Here is a 7,370-nt window from a genome sequence, read left to right on the forward strand (position 1 = left end):
CTCTCACTCGAGTCTGGCACAGATGCATCTGACGGTCAGCAGCTCCCTCCATGCCCAGAGGCCCTGCAGTCTAGCTGCAAAGATCTTGAAATTCTTAATTTTATGTTTGAATTTGGGCTTTGTAAGTGAAGTTCAATGGAGCTTGCCCTGGGGGTTTGGAACCTGGGTCTCTCAGTTCCCCCTCCCTACTCACTGAACGCTGAGGCCCCAGCCCTGTCCAGCCTCCCCTCATGCAGTGATCAGTCCAGTCGAGGGAGGCTGCATCCCACCTCCATCCCTGGCAGGGGTCTGGGTCAGGCACCAGGAGGGTTGGAGTTGGTGTGTGCCACGTGGCAGCAGAGGGTCCATCTGCGCCCCACACTGAGGGGGGCTGGTGCTGGTCCCTGTATGTCTCCTGAGGACACCTACCATGTATTCCTGCCTATTAAGTGCCCTGCACTGGGCTAGGTCTGCTGTTGCTTCGTCTCGTTTCATACACACCCTCCAGGGCCACAGATGCACCCGCCTGACACCAGGGATGCCTGGGGCTCAATCTCAGGTTTGCCAGACTCTAAAGCCCACGCATCAGCCTCCACCAGACACGGCTTCTGAGTCCAGGAGGGATGAGGGAGGAGGGTCCCAGCCCCAAGGTTCCAGCTGTGGAGTTCCGAGAACCCCACGGAGCTGTGTCTGTTGCCCTAGATCCCTCCCGTGGTCCCACTGCCCCAGGCCTCAGAAGGAAACCGGTGCCATGGAAACACTGCTGACACCTGGCATGTCCCCTGCCTGCCCCTGGAGAGAGCCTGGCTGGGATTCAGCACCCGGATTGAGCAGGGAAACATCTCCTCACAGGAAAGGAAATCTCCATTTCTACCGATGGACATTCCATGCAAGTCACCCTGAAAATTCGTGGCAGAAGGTCAACTCCAAAACGGACTTCCTGCTCCATAGCTCTGCCTTCAGAACCTTGAAAATTCATGCGGAAGGTCTGTTGCAAAATAGATTTCCTGCTCCATAGCTCTGCCTTCAGAGGATCTCACATAAATAAGGAATGAGGTGCAGATGTGGAAGGAAATAGAGACTCCGTGATCTTAAGAGGAGGGAGCCGGAAGCTGGGAGATGGAGAAAAAGGGCAATAATAAAATCAGAGGTGCATAACCCCCAGCCCCTCTCCGAAATCCCATCGTGGTGATGCTGGTTGAGGAGATGGCACTGTCCCCATATGGCCTCCAGATTTAAGCTCAGAGTCTGTGTCCCTTATGCTGAGACCACAGGTAATGACGTGTGGGCTCCTCCTATAGGGCAGGACCCACCCCCTGACACCTGTGTCCATTTTCCAGGTAGCTGAGGCGCGGGAGGCTGAAGGAAACTGAGAGCCAACTCCTTGCACCCCAGCCCTGCTAGACACAGTGTGGCCCCTGCAAACTGTGAAGTGCAGCGCACCCCAGCAGGTGGTGGGAGCGCCTTTGCTACCCTCACTGGCTTCTGCTCCTCGTGAGGTGGGGGGCAGACACTCCTTTCTCTAGAGCCCCGTGCAGACCCTGATGGGTCAGGGCCTCCTGTGCTGGGGACTCTGGGAGCATCTGGGGCTGTTGCGGCCAGTAGAGCCTACAAAAGGCCAAGCCTCCCTCCTCCCCTGCCTTTCATTAGAAAATCCAAGCAGCCGCATATCTCATTTGAGAAATAAATATTCATTGAAACCACATAATATGGATGCTTGTATGGCTGTATTTGAGGGGAAATTAAAGGAATAAGTAACCCATAAGTCTTTGAATGTGTTGTCCTTAGGTAGAAATGTCTCCAGGTTTTCTATGGCCACCTACTGAATTATTTAAGTTAGTTAAACTTAGATGTTAAGAAATAGTCAAAATGGTCCTAGTTCCAGCATTCTTATTTCTTATTAAGATCAAATGTTTATGCAAAGCATATGGATTGATTACTCTAATGAGAGTTCAGTAAAGTTGGGGCAAATAACATTTTAAGGCAATTTCAGGGAGATTCTGCAAATCTCTAACAGAAATCACCAAGAGTCTCAGGGGAGCAGATGGCCACCTCATCTTCCCCAGTCTGATGTAGCCCTGGGATGGGGGCCATCACTGCAGGTTTGCACCCTTGGAGTACTGGGGAGTTTCACTAAACTACCAGGAAGAGGTGTTGTGGGCTGAATCCTGGGTTCCCGTGGGGTCAGAGGAGCCTCCCTGGTCTGCAAGGAGGCTCTTGTCTGCAAATTGCAAGTGCAGGCCCTGCCTGCCTCACCCCGACCCCAGGCAGAGGCTCCTCGAGGGCAGCACTGGGTGGGAGGTGAGGGTGGGTGGGAAATGGCTTTCACCCCGGCGGGGAGCTCATTCCTGGACGTCAAGCCCACATGCCCTGGATGGTTTCCAAGAACAGGCGCCTGAGTTGTGCTGAGCCTCATGTCAGACAGAGCCTGCTCCCCACCCTGATGGAAGTGACCCCTAGGAGGAGAAAACCTGGGCAGGTCCACTGACCCCAGACACCCACTCCTTCTAACTCATGCATGTCTGGAGGCCTTGGGGTCTCGCCCACACCCCACGGGCAGGTGTCCTCCAGTTACCCCCAGGGATGTGGCCTCTGGGGGACCCCTCCTCTGAGGCTCCCCCCAGCAGAAGCCCTGCGTGAAACTGCTCCTGCTGGCTCCCCTCCCCCACCACTCAAGGCCCCTATAAGAGGCTGGGAGGGTTCTGGGTGGAAGGGGACAGAGCTCAGTTGAAGAGAAGATCTTGGTCTCCGGGGTAGAGCTCCTCTCTCTTCCCCTCTCCCTCTCCACACACTGTGGGTGCCCTAAGGGGCTGGTGGTTGTTTCAGGGCTTGTAAAACTTTGGACTGACCCCCTCTGCCCCGGTCCTGGAGTGGATGGTCCACGGGGCGTTTGTAGCATTCTTTGTTTCAGGACTGGGTCTGCTCTGAGGCTGTAAGCTATGGGGAGAGAGTCCACGCACATGCTGCCGTGAGCTGTGGGAAGAGAGTCTGCGCACATGCTGCTGTGAGCTGTGGGAAGAGAGTCCGCTGGTGTGAGCTATGGGGAGAGAGTCCACGCACATGCTGCTGTGAGCTATGGGAAGAGAGTCCGCTGGTGTGAGCTATGGGAAGAGAGTCTGCGCACATGCTGCTGTGAGCTGTGGGAAGAGAGTCCGGCTTGGAGCTGCAGACCATCCCTGAGAACACACCCCAGCTGCCAGCCGCGAAAAGCGATCAAGTTGCTACAGGGATCCCAGAGCCCATTTTCCGTTTACTGTGGCCACATGTCCCTCATTGTGGCATCCACATCAGGGAGCTGTCAGGGCAGTGGGGCCTGACAGAGGGGCTAGATCGGGGTGCAGTGGTGCTCTCACTTCCTGGGTGACAGTACACCAAGTGACCTTGCTGTACCTCAAAAACTAAGCACAACCATCAAAGCTACAGCTACAACAGCCACACAAAAATCAATCAGATGGGCCCTCCAGTTTCTGCCAAGACAGAGCAGGGCCGCCCTCCTGGCTTCTCCCTTTCACAGCAGAATATCCTGGGCATCACTCCACAAGTGCAGGAAGACTCTGAAACCTGGGGAAAAGGCAAACCCGGGGCCTGGGGCAGAAGGAACCACAGGCCTGGAGTCCTCTGGGCTGCAGCTGCTGCCTCCCTCACGGGCCTCCCCCATCTACCCCCTGCAGCCGTGGGGCAGAGCAAACCCCTTGGGGCCACTGAAATCAGGTGCCAGACAACCATCTGGGCAGCTCAGACAGGAACCATTAGAGGTGAAAGGAGGCTCTGCCAAATGTGGTTTGACTTTTGCGTGCTAATCAGCTGTAATTGTTAGATCCACATTTCTAATGCAAAGAGAGAACAGAATTCTCACCCTGAAGCCTGGAGTCTACTGCTCCCCAAGGCAGAGCGCCCACTGGGGCTGGGGTTCAGGAAGCCAATGCTTTGCTATTCCAACTGCAGGGTGTGCTCTGAGGCGGGAGGCCTGCTTTGCATTCTGGAAACCTCTGAGCTTCTCTGCAAAGGAGCTCCATGCCTCTTTCCCGATGTCCCAACTCCTCCTCCTCCTCCTGCAGCTGAAGCTGGCAGTTACAGCGGCAGAGCAGAGGCTACACTGGTGTCCTGAGTCCCCGGGCTGAACCAGAGGTGACCCCGCAGCAGAGCAAAGATGACGCTGGTGTTCTGGAGTCTCCGGGCTGACCTGGAGGTGACCTGCACCATGCTGAGGCCCCGGGGAGGCCACACCCACACTTAGGGCTGAGTGTCTCCAGTGCCACTCACCTAGTGACGGGTGGAGGTGCAAGCAAGGACGATACAGCTTCTGCCCCACGGTGCCTTGAGTTCATGGGGTGTGGGCGGTTCTAAGGACGGGAGCTCTGAGAACGGAAGCGGCCTCCTGACCGAGGATGCTGGAGCTGGCCCTAACTCCCTTCCCCCTGGGAAAGGAAAATATCTTGGGCCCCAAAAATCACTTGGGGAAAAAGTCAAGCTGGGAACTGCTCAGGGCAAACCTGCCCCCATTCTATTCAAAGTCACTCCTTGGCTCCCTGAGATAGATGCATATCTGATCTGCCTCCTTTGGAAAGGCTAATTAGAAACTGCAAAGGATGTAACCAATTGTGTCTGTAACTACCTGTGACCTGGAAGTCCCCTCCGGCTTCTAGTCCTTCTGCCTTTGCTTCCAGTTGTCCCGCCTTCCCAGACGGAACCAGTGTACTTCTTACATATAGTGATTGACGTCTCATGTCTCCCTGAAATGTGTAAAACCAAGCTGTGCCCGACCACCTTGGGCACGTGTTGTCAGGACTCCTGAGGCTGGGTCAAGGGTGCATCCTCAACCTCAGCAAAATCAACTTTCTAAATTAACTGAGACCTGTCTCAGATTTTCTAGGTTCACACCCCAGACACGGGCAGGTCCCTTCCCACGGGCAGAGGATGCAGCCTGAAGGGAGAGCAGAGAGCCCACCAGCCTCCCTCCCAGGGCCCCAAACCAGACCTTCCCCACCTGCCAGTCCTTGGGCTCAGACCCCTGACGGCAGCTCATGGGGTCCCCAGCTGGGGGTCCTCAAGGCCAGGCTGTAGGAAAGAGCTGGAAGCCCCAGCCATGGGTGCTGAAGGTTCATCCTGGAGAAAGGGGATTTGTTCTCAGCCTCTGGAGAAGAGCACCGTCTTCCCGTTGGTAGCGTCTGTCTGTCACAGCAGGCTCTCGCCTGGGGTCTATGTGGACAACTGGGTCTTACTTTACTGTGTTGTTTCATAGGTAAGGCTCCCAGAGACGGAGAATCTCAGCTCAGTGAGGACAGAAGTGCGGACAGAAGTGCGGAGAGCCTCACCAATCACAGCCAAGCCACTGAGGCAGACACAGCCACACCACACTGGAGGCCCGGAGGCTGGAGGCTGAGTGGCTGCTTAAGTTTCCTGAGGGAAGAAATTTGGTCTGAAATCGGTTCACAGTCAGGAAGAGTCCTGGACTGAGGTCTGAAGATCTGGGGTTCGTTTCTGTCTCCAAAATCTAAGCCTAGGATAGAGAACTCAAGTTCAAATAGTCCAGTGACCCTACGTGGATGGCATGTGGCATTTTCATGTCATTGGTGGGTCACCTGCACCCTGGCATGGTTACGGTGGGGAGTCAGATCCTTAGAACCAGGTTAGCAGGTGCTGGAGCAGCCTTAGGAGGAATGGGCATTGACTTACATTCCTCTCGGAAGCTCCCATTAGACCCGCGTTGCTTCAGGATGCTTGCTCAGGAATTGGAACAAAAGCCCCTCTGAGGGCTGGGACCCACGGCCCACAGTGAGCTGGGCAGCTGGGGTTCTCTGCTCCTCTAGTACCAGACATTTGCACTCTGCTTCCTCCGGCCGTGGCATCCGATCACTGGGCCAAGCCTCTGTGTGGGTTTCCTTTCATCTCCATGCCATTTCTGCCATGACCTTTTTCCCCAGTACCGAGTTTACAGGAAGTCCACTTAAATGGGGCCAGCATTTCTGTGCTCAATAATTCAATGCTTGCGCTCACTGCCAGGCCGGGTAATTTAGTAACCGTGGAGAGCACAGGCTGCCTTCCACCTATAGATCATGTTCCATCATGTTCCGCTTTGACTTCCAGAGCACACGGGTGGGTGAGGGCACTGTCCTTCCCAGCGACGGCTGTGACTTTTACATGGCCATTTAATGCTCCCAGTTAATATGATGGTGAGAGGAAAATGACCTGTGATGATAGCAGTCCTGGCCACCTAAACGTTCCCAGCATTTTCCTTGTAAAACGCTAGTGCCACTAATAGGCAGCTGTATGCAAACAGTGTGCACATTTGTAATACAGTGGATGCACATCATATTTCAAAAGCTCTCTGGCAGGGGTTTGAAATTAAGTGACAAGACATTCCCATCAAGGGCAGGACAAGGCAATGTTCCGTGGTTGCGAAGATGCCAAGTTATTTGGACAACAATTTTCCCTTGTCCTAAAGAGCTACTGTTGATTCCAAGGGACGCATCCTCCTTGCAGTGACCTGGGTGACAAATGACTCCTGGGCCCACACTCTTCCGTGCCAGCCCTGGAGATCTTCCTGGCTGTGTCCCAGGAAGGAGGTATTGATGTGTGGCCCTGGCATGGCCGGGGACGTGTCCCCCAGGGGTGGCTTGCAGACCACCTGCCTCAGAAACAGCTTGGTGGGGGAAGGGGAGGGCTTCGGATATACATGTTTGTTCATTCGTGTCCAGAGCCAGACGCTGAGATGGAGGCTGCCTTTCCCAGGTTCCCGGGGGTGTCCGTGTCCCCCACTTTGGGAACCTCCGATGCAGGGAAGGAGGCCAGGGCTGGGACCCAGGGGCCTCGGGTTTGCCCTGTCCCCACTGTCTTCCCCATGATGGCGCATTGCTCCCTGGGCTGTGCCCTTGTTACTGTGAGTACCTGTCAGGTGCTCCGGGAGCTCTGTTTGCAGTTTCAGGCAGTTCTGAGTCCATTTCTAAGGGAGAAGAGGGAGTGGCATCGGGCAGAGAGGAGGCGTTGGGAACCGGGGGCAAGGGAGACCCCAGACCACACACCCAGGTGTGCAGAGGGGTCTCTCTGCCTCTGGGAATTGGTGTGACCTGGGATGGGTCTCCCTCACTGCTGCGGGGGGAAAGCTTCCCTTTCTCTAGTCCCACTCTCCAACTGCGGCCTCCCTTGGCCAAACTCAACAGAAATTATTAGTGGCATCTATGGGCAGCAGCCCCTGTGTTCTGTCTCCGGGGTCAGAGACCAGGACTGAGAGGCAGCACGTGGAGAACGACCAGCAGCATCCATCAGTCAGAGTCACCCTGCCCAGCCCACCCTGCATCTCGGGGGCCAGGGCATGGGGGGTGGGCATGGTGTGATGTGGGAGATGGGTGTGGGTGTGATATGGAGGGTGGGTGTGGTGTGATATGGAGGGT

The sequence above is a fragment of the Colobus angolensis genome, unplaced genomic scaffold (genome assembly GCF_000951035.1).
Source record: "Colobus angolensis palliatus isolate OR3802 unplaced genomic scaffold, Cang.pa_1.0 Scaffold115, whole genome shotgun sequence".
Lineage (NCBI taxonomy): Eukaryota > Metazoa > Chordata > Mammalia > Primates > Cercopithecidae > Colobus > Colobus angolensis.